The sequence below is a fragment of the Parambassis ranga genome, chromosome 10 (genome assembly GCF_900634625.1).
Source record: "Parambassis ranga chromosome 10, fParRan2.1, whole genome shotgun sequence".
Taxonomy (NCBI): domain Eukaryota; kingdom Metazoa; phylum Chordata; class Actinopteri; family Ambassidae; genus Parambassis; species Parambassis ranga.
In genome coordinates, this window is record NC_041031.1 from 4,152,555 (window position 1) to 4,169,506 (window position 16,952).

General features: G+C 44.8%; 1 pseudogene; it reads right to left on the bottom strand.

The window, feature by feature from the left end:
* Positions 1-8,400: 8,400 nt before the first annotated feature.
* On the bottom strand, positions 8,401-16,082 carry LOC114443005 (uncharacterized; annotated as a pseudogene).
* Positions 16,083-16,952: the final 870 nt, after the last annotated feature.

The following is a 16,952-nucleotide window of genomic DNA, read 5'->3' on the forward strand; positions in this document are numbered from 1 at the left end:
TGGAAACGCATTTGAGAGTGTGACTGCCTGCAGTGTCAGGCCCGTTAGCTGGATGGCTTGTCAGATGTAATTGACTTTCCACAGTCTTTGCTGTCACCCTAGCTGTAATTTGATAGGCTCATGCTAAAAACAGTTAAGCTGAGGGAGGGGGGTAGTAATAAAAAAAATAAATCTGGGTCACAGGTAGCTAAATAGGTGTCCATAGTGTCTGTTCAGTGCTGATGAAGACATATGCTGCAAGAAGTGGCAGGAAAAACTTAACACTTAAACTGTTCTGTAGTCTGTAGGATGAGTAGACTACAGCTAAGCTACGCAAATATGTTAAATATAGCTTGCAATATCTGACACTGCTTAAGTAGTTTCATTAAATAATCAGTTCAATTGTTTTAATGAGCAGTAAGCAATTCCTACTAATTTTGGGTCTTGTGACAACATCTTTGTAATTAGACAGTGGCTGTTTTCAACATGTCTCCATGAATTTTAAATATTAATTGAACAACAGTATTGAGCAAATTGAGCAAACAAATGTGTAAGTACTACAGATAAAAATGTATTTAATTTAATATAATAGTAGTCTACAATTGTTCTTTCATTGATTACAAAAGGGCACGTTTAGTGCAGCTACTCCTGTCAATTCGCTATATGTGTCAGGGTTTGTTGGGAGGAGAGGAGGACACAGATGCAGAGGCACAGAGCGGGTTAAAGTCAATAACAAGGTCCTTTATTACAGGCTGAGAGGACAAGGTAATCCAGAAACTACAAATCACACTGGCATGGCAAGAGGTAAGGAACAAAAGTAGCAACTCAAAATCACACTTGGCGAGGCAAAACTAGATCCAGGAAAAACAAGCACATGGCATGAACAAAGGCAACTACCTGGAGCACCCCGAGGTCAGGCAGAAGTACATGGCATGGTAGGCGAGGAACAAGGCATGGCGTGGACGAGACGTAGACAGGAACAAACCCTACACCGGCCGAGACGAACTAGCAACGACAGAGGGGAACACACAGACTATATAAAAAGAGAGTGGGAAAGACAACGAGACACAGGTGAGCATAATCAGGGCAGGGCAGGCGATCACACAAGGTGGGTCGTCCTGCCCGGAGCAACCTGAGGGTGGGTGTCTAACGGCTGGCTAACAAATATGAGACTGCCGGAGGGGACTGGTTGACAGCCCTTTGAGCATGTGACTTGGAGTGAAACTTCCTGGGAATGGATGGAAGCACTGCATTGTATGTGGTAGAAAGATGATGTCTGAGACCACCACCTTGGTTAAGGGAAGGTTTTCCAGCTTAACATAGATGGCTTCCTTGACTCCTCTTTCAAACCATCTTTCCTCTCTGTCTAGGATGTGGACATTGTTGTCCTCACAGGAGTGTCCTTTCTCTTTGAGGTGGAGGTGAACAGCTGAGTCTTGTCCTGAGGAGGTGGCTCTTCTGTGCTGAGCCATTCTTCTGTGGAGTGGTTGTTTAGTTTCTCCAATGTACAGATCAGAGCATTCCTCACTGCACTGAACTGCATATATTACATTGCTGTGTTTCTCCCTGGGAGTTTTATCCTTCTCGTGAACCAGTTTCTGTCTCAGTGTTGTCATCAGTTTGAAATGGACCGGGATGTCATGGTTGTTGAAGATCCTGCGGAGTTTCTCCGATACTCCTGACACATATGGAATGGAACCAAGAACAACCAAGAACCAAACCAAAAACAATTTAAAACGAAAAGGAAACGAAAAGTGAACAGGAACCCTGCCAAAGCCGTATGAGGAAAACAAACAAAAGAACACGCTTGACTCAGCGTCACTAGAAGAATTATTACGGCAACAGGTGTAACACAAAACAGGCCACTAATAATCGACCGAGCAAAGGATAAATTAAATACAGTCCAACAAGTCACCGGGGAGATAAATTAACGCAAATAGTACAAACGTACTCCAAAGAAAATAATAATGGAACTAGGGATCTACTACTCTAGGAGTCTAACTACTATGGTTTCTCATTAACAAACACAAAAGACCGCTTACCAAAGGTTCACACAGAGCGGTTCTCACAATACAGGTTTCAAATGAACATTCAATTAAAACACGAGGCAAACCACAAACAAGTTCCTTCACAAGCCAGAGGGAGTGGCAGGAGGGTTGTGAGATGGAGGACACAAATGCAGACTTAGGTGAAGGCAAACTCAGTGTTTAATTCAAGCAAGGTTTGGTACACAGGAGTTCAGTCCACGAGGCAGAGGTAATCCAAAAAGGCAAAGGCAAAAAGCAGTAGTCAAGTCCAATCCAAGTCACACACAAGAGCATCAAAAACTTACTCGAAAAGACGTAGGGATAATCACAAGAGCGGAAAGGCTACTTGGATGGCTGTGTCGCATGGAAGACTCACAAAACGAACTGGCAACAAGGGGCAGGAAACACACAGGCTTTATACACAGGAGGGGGGAAGACAATTGGACACAGGTGAAGCACATTAGGGCGGAGCAGGTAATCACAGGTGGGGGAAGGGAGCACACATGAGGAAGGGGAAGTAAACAGAACTGAAACACAAGGGGAAGATCGAGTTTCAAAATAAAACAGGAAGTGACTAGTAAAACTAGAACTAATACAAACAGAAAATGAACTACAAAATAAAAGACCTGGCTGAAACCATGACAGGGAGAGGGGGAGAGAGTTCACGCTACACACAGCTACAAGTCTACAAACTCTTTCCCGTCTGGTTGTAGTTGGCCTTCGCCTTTTCAATGGGCTTGCTGAAGTGCGTCTTGGGGATTAGCTGAGGAGCGAACAATCACGCAGCTGCTGGTCTTCAGTCCCCAATCGCTGCAGCTCCGGCTCAGTCTGATCAGTGTCCATTCATAAGTTTACACACACAGCCCATGAATCACACATACGGCCCGGGGTCTGTAACACTCAGTGTGTATGAACTTATCATTGGACTAGGGAATTAAAATAATTAGAAATTTTACCACATTGAATGAGCCCAACATTGGTCTTAGTTTGGTCCCTGCAGTCCCGCCCTTCCTCCAAAATAGTTCCAGGAGTTTGGTAGTGTGCCTGTCCAATCTGGACAAAAAGGTTCACTCCAGATCTATTGTTGTTATTTTTTTAAATTCTTCTTTGATCTGAAAAGAGACGTATACACAAAATCATGTTCAAGATGAAGCAAAAGAACAATTAGATTTACCTGATGTTCACAGAACATCAGCAGGGCAGAAGGGTAACGTATTGCGTCAGTGGGTAACGTATTGCGTCACTTCCTGTTTCGACACTGTCCTGTTTGTTCACTTGGTGTGCGCTGTTGGTGCTACGGACTTTCTGCATTAGACATATTGTGTTTGCTTTTATTGTGGTAATACACAAGCACCGTAGTGTTAGAGTTAAGTGCACCAGTTTCTGGGTTCCCTTCTCGTTTACCACTGTAGCGAAGCTTACCGTAACTTAGCGGTTAGCATTAGCGCTTAGCATGGCTTCTTCCACTCGCTCTGCATCTCCCTCTCCTGCCCACTGCACGGTGTGTGACATGTTTAGCTACTCCTCTGCCTCCTTTAGTGAGCGTGAGGTGTGCACAAAGTGTAGCTTATTCACAGTCTTGGAGGCGAGGCTAAGCGAGTTAGAGGGTCGGCTCCGCATGTTAGATAATAGACCTGTAGCCACAGCAGCTAGCCAGCAGCAGTTAGCCTGTGCGGACCAGCCTGCCTTAGCTGATGTTATCCGCACCCCGGCAGCCCCTGAGCAGCCGGGAAGTCAGAGAGGTTGGGTGGCGGTTCGAAGGAAGCGTAGCCCGAAACAAAGGCCCGTGGTTCACCACCAGCCGCTTGACATATCGAACCGTTTTTCCCCACTCGGCGACACACCCGCTGAGAAGCCGACCCTGGTTATTGGCGACTCTGTTCTGCGGCATGTAAAGCCGACACCAGCGGCTATAGTTAAGTGCATCCCGGGGGCCAGAGCGGGCGACATAGAGGGTAGCCTGAAGCTGCTGGCGAGAGATAAGCATAAATACAGTAGGATTATAATTCACGTCGGTGTTAATGACACCCGGCTTCGCCAGTCAGAGGTCACTAAAGTTAATATTGAGTCGGTGTGTAATTTAGCTAAAACCATGTCGGACTCCGTAGCGTTCTCTGGTCCCCTCCCAAATCTGACCAGTGATGACATGTTTAGTCGCATGTCCTCGCTCCGTCGCTGGCTGTCATGGTGGTGTCCAGAAAATAACGTGGCCTTTATAGATAACTGGGAAACTTTCTGGGGGAAACCTGGCCTTATTAGGAGAGACGGCATCCATCCCACCCAGGGTGGTGCAGCTCTGATTTCTAGCAACATAGCCAAGTTTATTAGACCAACCTGACAACCCAGGGTCGAGGCCAGGAGGCAGAGTCGCTGTCCTACACACCTCTCTGCTGCTCCTGGAGGACTGCCGCCCTCAGTTAGAAACACATTAAACACAAATACACATAGAAACACTAAGCTTAATAATGTTATTGAAGTGGTGACGGTCACACGTCCTCCCAGTTCATCAAGCACACAAGTTAAGATATATTAATCATAATAACCTCATAAAAATACCCACTAACACACACAAACACATAGAAACAAGGTAACAAGAAACTCAGGTGTGGATTGTTAACATACGATCCCTACACTCTAAGTCGCTCTTAGTTAATGATCTAATTATTGATCATCACACTGATATACTTTGTCTCACTGAGACTTGGTTACAGGGTGAAGAATATGTTGCTTTAAATGAATCAACTCCGTCCTGTTATATTAACTGTCATGTTCCTAGAGTTACAGGTCGCGGAGGAGGAGTGGCAGCAATCTACCGCTCCAGTCTTCAGATGAATCCTAAACCTAAGTCTACTCATACTTCTTTTGAGAGTCTCACTCTCAGCCTGTCTCACGGAAGCTGGAAGAAGTCAGAATTTGTTTTACTCGTCGTAGTGTATCGTCTCACCTGCTGCTGCTTATTCAGAGTTCCTGCTGGAGTTTTCAGACTTCTTATCAAGTTTAGTGCTTAGCACAGATAAAGTCATTATAGTGGGTGACTTTAACATTCTATGGACGTCGACTCCGACAGTCCTGAAGATTGCCTTCCAACCACTCTTGGATTCAGTTGGGTTCTCTCAGTTAGTAAATGAACCCACACACTGTCACAGTCACACCCTCGACCTGGTTCTCACCTACGGCCTGGAAGCTGAGAACCTGCTAGTGTGGTCTCAAAATCCTGTTCTTTCAGATCACTCATTAATAACTTTTGACTTCTCTCTTTCAGACCTACCAGCACCTAAGGAAAAGGTCTACTACAGCAGATGTCTGTCTGAAGACGCCGTAAAGCAGTTTAGGACAGCAATCCTACCAGTACTCCCCACAGTCCCAAGTACTGATGGGGGTACCAACTTAAATGTTACTCCTGCAGAGCTGGACCGCTTTGTCAACAACACTGCAGACACACTACACTCAGTCTTAAACAGGATTGCTCCACTGAAGAAGAAGAAAACTACAAACCAGAAGAGGCTAGCTCCGTGGTACAACTCAAACATCCGATTACTGAAACGGATTACACGTAGGATGGAGAGGATGTGGCAGTCCTCTAAATCAGATGACTCTCGGAGGATCTGGAGAGACAGTCTGCTGACGTATAAGAAGGCCCTTCGTAAAGCCAGGACAGCCTACTATTCATCACTAATAGAAGAAAACAAGAACACCCGCGCTTTCTCTTTAACGCCGTGGCCAGGCTGACAAAGAGCCACAGCTCTGTGGAACCTCGCATTCCTGCAGCTCTTAGTAGTGAAGACTTCATGAGCTTCTTCACCGATAAAATCACCACTATTAGAGGACAAATCAACCACAATCTCTTCTGTGACCGCTGAGGATACACCGCCACTTCTGGAAACGGATCCTGATCTAACTCTGGACTGCTTCGCGCCCATCGGCCTCCCTGAGCTGACCACCAGCATCAGCAAGTCTAAACCTACTACCTGTCTTCTGGATCCGATCCCTTCACAGCTCCTCAAGGATGCTATTCCTCTGATCGGAGACTCTATATTAGGACAGATCAACTTGTCTCTGGGAACAGGATATGTACCACCGGCTTTTAAAACTGCTGTGATCATTCCGATACTTAAAAAACCTTCACTGGACCCGGACGTCCTAGGAAACTACAGACCGATCTCCAACCTCACCTTTATCTCCAAACTACTCGAAAGAGCTGTTGTAAGTCAGCTAAACGACCACCTGTGTAGTAACAGTCTGTTTGATGCTTTCCAGTCTGGTTTCAGAGCCCATCACAGCACAGAAACAGCACTGCTTAAAGTCACCAATGACCTCCTCATGGCATCGGACCGGGGTCTCGTCTCTGTACTCGTTCTAAACTGGATCTCAGTGCTGCCTTCGACACCGTAGACCATCGCATCCTGCTACACAGATTGGAACACGAGATCAGGATTACAGGAACAGCACTGTGCTGGTTTAAATCATATTTATCTGACAGATTTCATTTTGTTCACACTAACGATGTGTCTTCCACAGGTACAAGGGTTAACCACGGTGTTCCACAGGGTTCTGTGCTCGGACCGATCCTGTTCACCCTCTACATGCTCCCTCTAGGAACATCATCCAGAAGCACGGCATAAACTTTCATTGTTATGCTGATGATACCCAGCTGTATTTATCCATGAAGCCTGAAGAAACGGAGCCGCTAGTCAGACTACAGGCGTGTCTAAAGGACATAAAGGACTGGATGTCCTCCAACTTTTTACTATTAAACTCGGACAAGACTGAGGTCATTGTTTTGGACCGAAACATCTCAGAACTAGTTTATCAGATAATACTTTCTCCCTGGATGGAATTACTCTGGCCTCCAGTACGACTGTGAGGAACCTTGGAGTTATCTTTGATCAAGACATGTCGTTTGTCTCTCATATTAAGCAGGTCTCCAGGACCGCTTTCTTTCACCTGCGTAATATTACTAAGATCAGGAGCATCCTCTCTCAGAGTGATGCTGAAAAGCTCATCCATGCTTTTGTCACTTCAAGACTGGACTACTGCAACTCTTTATTGTCAGGATGTCCACATTACTCCATCAACAGTCTGCAGCTGATCCAGAACGCAGCAGCTAGAGTTCTGACAGGAAGCAGCCAAAGGGATCATATCTCTCCTGTCCTAGCGTCTCTTCACTGGCTCCCAGTGGACTCAAGAATACACTTCAAGATCCTTCTTCTAACCTACAAGGCTCTTCATGGACTTGCTCCATTGTATCTGCAGGACCTGATTGTACCATATGTTCCTAATAGGACACTCAGATCTCTGAGTGCAGGTTTACTAGTAGTTCCTAGGATTCATAGAAGTAGAATGGGAGGACGAGCTTTCAGCTATCAGGCACCGCTATTATGGAACCAGTTACCAATCTGGGTCCGAGAGCAGACACTGCCTCCACCTTTAAGACTAGACTTAAAACTTTTCTGTTTAGTAAGGCGTACAGTTAGCCTTAGACCTAGTGTGTAGCACAGCTATGCTGCTCTAGGCCTACGTTGTCGGGGGGCACAAACATGATCCACTGAGCAGTTTCCCTCTCACCCTCTAACCTCTCCTTTTCTCTCCTTAGTCTGGCTCACACTGGTCTCAAGACCTGGATGATGACCTGCAGTCCGGCCCGTGAAGTCTCTCTTGCTCTACGTTGTCGGGGGCACAAACACGATCCTCTGAACACCCTCTGACCTCTCCTCCACTCTCCTTAGTCTGGATCATACTGGGTAATATCGTCTCATAATCTGTGTTAACTGTCTTCCTTGTAGTTCTGTGCCTCGCTCTCGCTCTCCTCTCTTTGCAGGTCTCAAGACCTGCATACTGACCTGCAGTCTCTCCTGTGCTCATCGACTTCACTAGCCCCTGCTGCTCATCTTTACTATCAAATTACTATTCCTACTTATGGACCGACGATATATATAGATATCTATTGCAATATAATCACTGTTTCATCTTGCTGTCATGTTTGCTCTGTACTGTATCATGTTTGTATCATGTTTGCTCCTCTCTCGCTCTCTCTCTCTCTCTCTCTCTCTCTCTCTCTCCCTCATCCTCTCTGACTAGCAGCAGGACTGGTTCCCCCTTAAGTTGACGGGTCCTGCTCAAGGTTTCTTCCTCTTAAAGGGAGTTTTTCCTTGCCACAGTGCTCTTAGGGGGGTTCCTGTGAAGCGCTTTGAGACAATGTCTGATTGTAATATGCGCTATATAAATAAAACTGAATTGAATTGAATTGAACAGAGTAGGTCATCTCTCCAAGAGGTCCTCCATTCTTCTCATAGCGAAAGACTTCTCCATTTTCTCATTAATCACCCTCTCGTTCTTCTTCTTATTTCCTTGAGCAAATCTAGTCTCTCCTTCTCCAAGGATTCTTCAGTTTCACCTAATGGCAGTGGTGGCAGGTAGTTGGCTTCAGCTTTTTTGGCCTTTTAAAGCTTCTCTGTGAACCCTCTTCACTGGAGCATTGTCTCTTCAGTATGTTCACCTCGAGCTCTGTAATGCCTAATTGGCGACCCCTTAATTTGGCCCTGTAGTTGCCCATTTTGTATTTCATCCTCTGTTGCCAACCATATAACCCATTAAAAGACCCTGGCTCTTTGAGGCATGGGTATTTGTCTACCAAAGCTTCAGCAACAGCTAAAATCTGGGCACCAGTTGGATATGCTGTGAAGCCAAATATTGTCTCTGCTAGCTTCTCAAGAATGCTACTTGTTACTCTTGGATTGTTCAAAAGCGTGCCATCATTTTCATAAGCTTGCTTTGCTGCTTCTAGTGCAAGGTCTACATCATAAGAAAAGGCTGGTATTTCAAAGTGGCCATGGCTTGACCTGTAGGATGGCCCACTATCATCTGAGGAGGAAAGTAGGATTGTGTCGGATGAGGTGGAGCTTTCAGTACATTGTGGAACTGGGGATTCGACTTCTGACATGCCCACAGGAATAAGAGTCAAGACTGCTGGTTCCATCATTACTAGTTTGAGGGTAGCTTTATCTTGTACATCCTCAATCGAGGTCAAAGTGAAGAACTGACCGTCGAAATCCATGTCCTGGTACATAACAGTAAACGATCCTGTGATATCAAATGTCTCTTGAAGAGAATCAGTGAGGTCCTGAAGTGTTCTTGTGATGCCTGCAGGTAAAACTTTTCATCTTATTCTTAAAAAGATAGGCAAATGTGGTGCTTTAAAGTTGTAAGGCATCTTCCTGCAAGAGTGTAGGAAGCCAAGCGATAAAAATCTTTTTCAGCTCTCTTTGCTCAAGCAACTGCACACTCCCTGTGTTCTCCAGCTTATAACTCCTAAGGTTCTCATTGTACCATGTGGTTTTTCGCCTTCGTAAAAAAGGTCAGTGTATCACAAATTACAAGTATCTGCAATACTTCAGAAAAATCAGGCAATCCTGCAGTGGAGTCACAACACAACAACATTCCAACTGCCCAAAACACTTTGTTCGCAACATGAACAGCCGTAACAGCAGGGAATCTGGATTTCACCAGTTCTTTTAGATCATCCTTAAGGACATCTAAAGAGACCTCTGTTGTTTTTGTCACTGCCAGTGATGGTCTGGCAGCATGTGACTGGTGGTAGGAAACCATGAGTTGGTCCTTATTTGTGAGTGACAACAAATTATTCCTAAAGCAACCAGTGTGCCTGACCACTCTCTTAAAAAAGCTGTTTGGCCTCAAATCTCATGGTCCAGAGGGCAGCTACAGGGCCAAATTCCCGAATGAGCTGAGGATAGTGCTCAAGGAAGTGGTGCTTGGGAATGAGTTTTTGTTGAGGGAAAACGTCAAGGAATCTGCTTCGGTGTTCTGAAATGATGCTGTTGAGAAAGCAAATGCTTTCTTCTGTATGGACATGACAAGTTCCACAATGTCTTTCAATGTCATCAGCACATGCCATACAGGCTCTTGTTCGGGTACTTTTAACCCTATCAGCAGAGGCAGAAGACGCAACAAGCACCAGTTTTCATGTGTATTTCCCCCTACTGATTTTCGAGTCGAAAAGTTAGCAGGAATGAGTTGAGGGCGATTTGTTTTATCCACTTGTATGGGAAACTGTGAATCGCATTATTGAGTTCCATGTAAGAAAAATACTTTTTCTTGATCAAGCTATCAAAAGCCAAAGCCAGTTCTACTGAAACAATGCCCTCCAGAACATCATGTAAAACATCTGAAGGGTAACCAGATGTCACATGTAAATGTTGTTTTTCTGACAGTGCACACTGTTTTTCTTACTCCATAGCAAGGGGTGTGATTTGGACTAGACAAGGCTGTCTGTACATGCAGTGTATGCTGATCTTTAGTTCTTCGACAGAAAGACCCAGATCTCACTTCATTGGACTGAAACATGGATCGCTCCCCAACACAAAACCGACAGATGTACAAAGCCTGTGAAGCTTTCAACAAATCCTGCCACAGATTATCTGCCACCACACTGACCACAGTCCCTTTAATGGCCTTCCCCAATGCTGGAACAAAAATACCATCTTTCTCCAACCTTTTTATATCTGTTAACAGTTGCTCTAAAACTCTCTGGAATCCAAACTGCTTAGTGTCTCCAGCCTTACACAGAACTGCCAGATAGATTGATGCCAATGTGGAACGTAACTGCACTGGAATGTTTCCCACACCCAATATACAGCTTTTTTCGAGATGTCCCAAGATGATTACCGTATTTTCACGACCATAAGGCGCACCGCATTATGTGTCAGTTACACGGTCTATTTCTGTCCTCAGCGCATACACAAGGCGCACCGTACTACAAGGCGCAGGTTACGCTAAAACATACCAGTATGTAAATTCAGTAAAAACCGGCTGGATATCAGTGAGGAGCCGGTGCAGCCTCTCTCTCAACGGTGGCAGCGACAGAGAAACAGCGTGTGTGTTTCTATGGGCAGAGCAGTGGCTGCTGCTGAATGCCTGTTGTGATTCCAACTTTATCTTTACACTTTATTAACAAATAAAGACCATCTTTGGATATAAATTGCACCACAGTGATTCCTAATTCATTATTGCTCTGAAATTATGCCGGCTTTCACAAAAGCTCGGACAACACTGAGACGCTAAGATGCATGCTACGCTAAAACATACCAGTACGTAAATAAAAAGGCAACGGGACAAAACATAGAGTTAAGTCGAACTTTATTACAGCTATGTACAATACACTCACATTTTAATCAATCCTCTCCCGCAAACCCATCAAAGTCCTCATCTTCAGCGTCAGAATAAAACAACTGTGTCTCATCGCTGTCAGAGTCACTGTCGTTGCCGGCTGGCTGTTCTGAAATTACGCCGGCTTTCACAAAAGCTCGAACAACAGTCAATGCAGAAACATGAGCCCATGCGTCCACAATCCACTCACATATGGTGGCGTAACTCGCCCGGCGCTGCCTCCCAGTCTTGGTAAAACTGTGCTCGCCGTCTGCCATCCATCGCTCCCACACCGCTTGCAGCTTAGCTTTAAACGCCCTGTTTACTCCGATATCCAGCGGTTGAAGTTCTTTGGTTAACCCTCCCGGGATAACGGCAAGCTCCGAATTCGTCTGCTTCACCTGGTTTTTTACTCCAGCGGTGAGATGGGCGCGCATGGAGTCACAGATCAGCAGCGAGGGTGATACGTGGAAAAAACCACCCGGTCTCTTTACGTAAACTTCCCTGAGCAACTCTCCTGCGATCGGACCCTCGCATCTCAGCTTTAAGACAGAGAGTTACGTTGCGCTGCAGAAGCGAAAACCCAGGAAACATCCTCCGCAAGCCGCTCACATCTCTATCAGCAGCGATTCAGTAAAAAACCGGCTGGATATCAGTGAGGAGCCGGTGCAGCCTCTCTCTCGACGGTGGCAGTGACAGAGAAACAGCGTGTGTGTTTCTATGGGCAGAGCAGTGGCTGCTGCTGAATACCTGTTGTGATTCCAACTTTATCTTTACACTTTATTAATAAATAAAGACCATCTTCGGATATACGTTGTCCCGCATTTTAATCAGATGCACCACAGTGATTCCTAATTCATCCTTACCAGTGGCTGACTGTACAGAACATTTATTACAACAATAAACAGGAAACAACTGCGCGAGTTCAAACCTGCCAGCTTCCCTCTCGTCGCTGTCAGAGTCACAGCCACACACGTTGCCGGCTGGCTGTTCGGAAATTATTATTATTATTGTTCGGAAATTAAAAAAGCTCGGGCAACAGTCACTGCAGAAACATGAGCCCATGTGTCCACAATCCATTCACATAACTGACGTAACTCGCCCGGCGCTGCCTCCCAGTAAAGCTGTGCTCGCTGTCCGCCATCCATCGCTCCCACACCGCTGGCAACTTTACTTTGAACGCCCTGTTTATGCCGATGTCCAGCGGTTGGAGTTCTTTGTTAACCCTCCCGGGATTACGGCAAGCTATGAATTCATCTGCTTCGCCTGTATTTTTACACCAGCGGTGAGACGGGCGTACGCGGAGTCGCGGATCAGCAGCGAGGGTGATGCGTGGAAAAAAACCACCCGGTCTCTTTACATAAACTTCCCTGAGCCACTCCTCGTCTCCTCATTTCTCCTTAACAAAGACTCCTGCTGGAAACATTTCTTTTAGCAGAGTCTTTCTCTTCCATAGGCGGAAGTTTCTGTCCATTACCATCCAGTCCACCACTACAGTCCGTATTGATACCGTGCTGGTCCCCATTCTCTCCACAGTTTGGTTCACGGGGATTTCGAAAGTGAGGTGGACTTCATCCATGTTGGTGATGTGGCTGGGCTGGATGTTTTTGCTGGCAATGTTGTCACTGCATAACGCGGAAGCTGTAATCCGCTGGAAGTTGCTGCGCCAGTACCGTAGCAGTCAGCTGATTGGTGAATTGCTGCCAGCGTACGTAGTGTACGCTGGCAGCAATTCACCAATCGGCTGAACCGGTGTGTTATGTAGTATCCATCTGATTGGTTCATCGCTGCTAGTGTACGTAGTGTACATATGACGTACTGTTCAGCTGATTGGTGAATTGCTGCCAGCGTACGTAGTTTACGTACCACGTCCCCTTGTCTGGTACTCAACCCATACACAAGGCGCACCGTATTATAAGGCGCAGGGCCGACTTTTGAGAAAATTTTAGACTTTTAGGTGCGCCTTATAGTCGTGAAAATACGGTACATACCTCAAAGTCATCAATGTACAGGATGAGACTCACTCTGTTCTCTTTTACAGAGAAAAACTCATTTTTTTGATAGTGAGGTCCATCACGAAATGTCTGGCACTTGACATTCTTTTCAGAGTTTTTTCACATTCAAATGTAATTTCTTGAAAAGTCTCACTTAAGACCTGCACCAAGGAGGGCAATATTGGGACATACTGGAATGTTTTGTTCTCTTTTTTTTTATCAAGAATGTGTTCTTCTGGTTCAACAAACGAAAAATGCTTCTTTATGAATTCTCTTCTCTTGTATGATGATGTGAAAGGCCCATTTTTCCCCAAAGCAATACTTACAGGGTGTGTCTCACAAATGCATTTCACCAAATCTGAGATAATGGCTGGATCCAGATCACAATTATGGCTTTTCAAGGTGGACACCACCACATCTCTTAAAAGTGGAGCAGATGCACAGGTAGATATAAACTGAAGCTCATCTACCATTTCATCAATGCATTTGTTTGGGACATTGTACAATGTTTCCAACTTCAAAAACAGAGAGCCAAATACCTCTGTTATGTCATGAGACAACTCCTGTGGTTCCACATCCCACAATTCAAAGCTCTGTTCCTCATAGGTCTCATTCTGAGCAAAAACACACTGTTAAATTTTTCACCGTGAATTTACAGTAAAATACTGGCTAATAATTGCATTACTTTCACAGTAATCTCACAGTAATTTACCAGGAATATATCACAGTATGTTACTGTAAAATATTTACAGTAAATTAATGTGATATATTCCCATCAGCTCTCACTTGTTTACAACTCTGTCCTTTCATCCCTTCCTAGCAGGTTTCACCCCCATTTAAACTCTAATGATGGGCTATCAACTAGTCCTGCACAAGTCCCTGGCATAGTTTCTGGCTATATGTTACACTCTATACAGTAAACTATTACACACTTACCATACATTGCAGCAGCTATCCACTGATGTAAGCATTACCAGTTAGTGTGTGCGTTGACGGTCTGCTATAGTCATCTGGGTGGAAAGCAGCATTTCTCAGCTGAGAATACACTCATCATCTATGGAGGCTTAGGATACAGTTACAAAATAAATCTAGTCAATGCATATTCTAAACTAATCTTTAATCCAATTGTTTTACACCAACTACTGACTGTTTACTATTATGACTACTGTTAGATTAGGAGAACCAAGCTACAAGCTGCAATATTAGAGGGAAACAAACACCAACTGAAAAGTTGTGACCATTCATTTCTAACCCTTATGGTATATTTTTTGTAGCTAGAAATATCAATATAAAATCCAGATATCAACAGTACCTTGGACAATCAAGCAGGGAGTGCTCGGCAATGTCACTGTCCTCTGCATATCAGCAGCTGTGGAACAGGGCTGTAAAATAAGAAACAACTGTAATATGCATGTATGGTAGCATAGACTTAAAAAGGTGCTTAAGAGTTCAATTGTCCCAGTGAGAGTTGGAGGTTAATCAAAAAACTACTGAAATCACAAGCTGTTTATTTTCAACAACTTACATCAGTTTCAAGCATGATGGCATTCCTTGGCTCTTTGAAATATGCCATCAGGAGCAACAGGATACATGCAGCCTTGTCTGAAGTCTCCGGGTCATAGCTGCTGAGGACATCCTCGATCCCAGGATGACACTGCAGATCCTTGAAGTAACTGATCAATGTGGTGCCTTTATTGTCGAGGGCCTGTCGCAGCTTGTTCAGGATGGAGACATCTGTCAGGAGGCCAAAGTGGGAGTAAAGGCCTCTAGGTGTGAAGAGAAAAGGCCATTTCTTTCTTAATTACAGCAATGCCTGGTGCAGGCACGCTGTTCAGGTACCGGCGCTGAATTATATATGTTTTTTCCATTAGATGTTCAGCTCTCTTCCCCCCGCACATCCCTTCTTGCGAGTAGATGTCAAGGAGTTGCCTCTTCATATCATCTAGTGTTGTCTCTGTCTCTCCAGCAGGAAGTTCCACAGGACCCCACCTGATGCATCCATACTGGTCAACAGGGCCTCGTGCCATAACTGTGGCCACCTCTGCCAACCCACTGCAGGGCCTTCTTTCTCTACGTCTCCTTGCAAGAGTATTTGTTCTGTTTTTATATTCTACTCTTGTTTTCAATTGTTGAAGGAGGGACTGACAGCCATCTCCAACAATGTCTCCTGTATCCCAAAAATCTTTTGGGATAGCCTCTTATAATTCCCCGGGCAACACAGTGGCACATAGCTCTGGTTGGGTTTGGACCTTTGACTTTGACCTGCCACTGCTTGTTGGACTGCTGCTGGCATCTCATTCCATCTGACACAGAAGTCTGTATACCACTGCCTCCCAGGCAGTCTGAAGACAAAGTGTTCTCAGAGATGGATGATGAAGGGCATTGGCTGCTTGGGGTGGGAGAAGCAACATCTACCTCAAGCGATGGAAGTCCTGGATATAAAGGACAAAAAAAGAAAGAAAAATTATTAAATTGTACCATTCTGCTGGTAATTTACTATTCCCATTCCCATGATGTTAAAATATGTATTTACCTTTATTTAAATGCCATTAAGCAACTTCCGGCACTGGATTGGTCTAAGGCATTTCTCCAGATCTTTCTCTTGTATAAAGGTGAGGTCTGCTCTATTCTCCACTCCCAACTCCTCAAACACCTCCAACAAGGATGTCAGGGTCTCATCAGAGAGGTCCGGTAAAAATGACAGGACTGCTTCCTTTATGTCTTGAGTCATTATCTGGATGATCAAAGTGTGTCAAACATGAATCCATCAACATAATGCCTCTGGAAAATAATGGTGGAGAGCAATCACTGACAGATCACACAGCTTGTAGGCTTCAAGAGGATAGTAGTCAATCAGATGTTCATGCTTGATGCAAACATAATCCCCTTGCACTTTTCCCAACTGACAGAAGATACCCATGTCCGTCAACTTTACAAAAGTATGTTTCTCTGTCACAAAGTGCACAGAATCTTGAAGAACAATAGCCAGCTTAATTTTCCCAAAGTAAAGTTCTTCAGCATTGTGTCCAAGCAAAACAAACATCCCTTTTTTGTACATAGTCCCTTTTACTGTGACATTGTAACAGGCCACTGCAGATTGTGACTCAAACTCACAACTGGCTGCAGATGCTCTGATCTTGTCATTATAATCGCACATGTAAAACTCTGTACCCTATTCAATTTGTATAGGTGGAGGGAACATGTTTCCTGCACTAAAATAGGCTTGCAGCAGCTGATGTCTCTCTGCCAGAGTTTTGCAAAGACTTTTGAAATTGTGCAATTTTCTGGCACACTGTTTGAAGAAGGTGTGTTTGCTTTCAAATCTTAGAGTCCACAGGCGAATCAGTGGGCCAAAGTGTACAATGAGCTCTGGATAATGGCACAAATAATGATGCTTGGGCTTCAAGGCGTGGTCAGGGAAGAGCTTTTTCCTATAGTACAGGTACTCTTCAATGATGGTCTTTAAGTATGCTACTTGGCCTGCTGTAATGGCTGGTGCACAGACAACTTCCACTATTTCTCTCAGCTGCAAAATGAGCTGCCATACCTCATTGTCACAAGGATCTTTAATCCTGTCACCTACCAAGAGAGGTAGCAATCTAAGCAAGCACCAGTTTTGAACTGCATGCCCACCTAATCTCTCACTACCAGGAGAGAGGTCTGCTGGTTTGTCGTTGCCATCATTTCCTTGGTATTTGAATTGGTTCTTACACCTATTTAATTGCAGGTAAGTAAAATGCCTCTCCCTGACTAAATGACCAATAAACAAAGCAAGGTCATAAGAGACAAT